This window comes from Brassica oleracea, chromosome C6, assembly GCF_000695525.1.
Source record: "Brassica oleracea var. oleracea cultivar TO1000 chromosome C6, BOL, whole genome shotgun sequence".
Lineage (NCBI taxonomy): Eukaryota > Viridiplantae > Streptophyta > Magnoliopsida > Brassicales > Brassicaceae > Brassica > Brassica oleracea.
This window is the reverse complement of record NC_027753.1, coordinates 6,897,750-6,898,788: the sequence shown is the minus strand read 5'-3', so window position 1 is coordinate 6,898,788 and position 1,039 is coordinate 6,897,750.

Here is a 1,039-nt window from a genome sequence, read left to right as displayed (position 1 = left end):
CCCATATGTCCAAGCCTCATATGCCACAACTTGTCCATATCTTCCTTGCGAACCTCTGGAGATGCAACATTTGCTGAACTTGAAACCGTAGAACCTTCCAGCAAATACAAAGTACCATGAATGAAACCTCTAAGAATCACATCTGAACCCCTGTAGACATTTAGAACTCCATCTCCACCTGAATATTTGAACCTCTGATATCCAAAAGACTAATTGAGATCAAGTTCTTGGACATAGATGGAACATGTCTAACTCCAGTCAACGTGTAGACTCTATCATCATGTGTCCTGAGCTTAATAGAACCGATTCCTGCAATATCGCAAGCAAAATCATTCGCCATCTTGATCTTGCCATCAGTCACTGCCTCATACTTTGAGAACCATTCTCTCCTTGGACACATATGATAAGATACGCCTGTGTCCAGGACCCACACATCTCTAGGATGTGTTTTTCCATGAGCAACTAGCACAATATCTGCTTCTTCTTCTTAGGACAATCAGATTTCCAATGTCCTTTCTCTTTGCAGTAATTGCAAATATCAGTTGGTTTAGGACCCTTTGAAAACGACCTTTTGTCTTTCGACTTCTTGCCTTTTCCAAAGTTCTTTCCACCACCTACAAACAACCCAGAAGCTTGGTCGTCTGTACCAGAACCAGATGCCTTGTGTCGCAACTCCCTGCTATGAAGTGCTGGCCTGACTTCCTCCAAACTCACTGTATCTTTATTCCCTATGAATGACTGAACAAAGTTCTCATAGGAGTTTGGTAGTGATACCAACAAAATCAGTGCCACATCCTCATCTTTCACCTTAACATCAATATTCCTCAGATCCAACAAGATGGAATTTAGACTGTCAAGATGATCTTGGAGTTGTGTACCTTCTTGCATCCTCAGAGACGTTGTTTCAGAAGTAACTTCTTAGTTAGAGACTTCGTCATGTATAGACTCTCTAACTTCAACCACAAATCAGCTGCAGCATCAACACCGGAAACTTCGATGATGATCTCATCTGCCAGACACAACAAAATTGTTGAATACG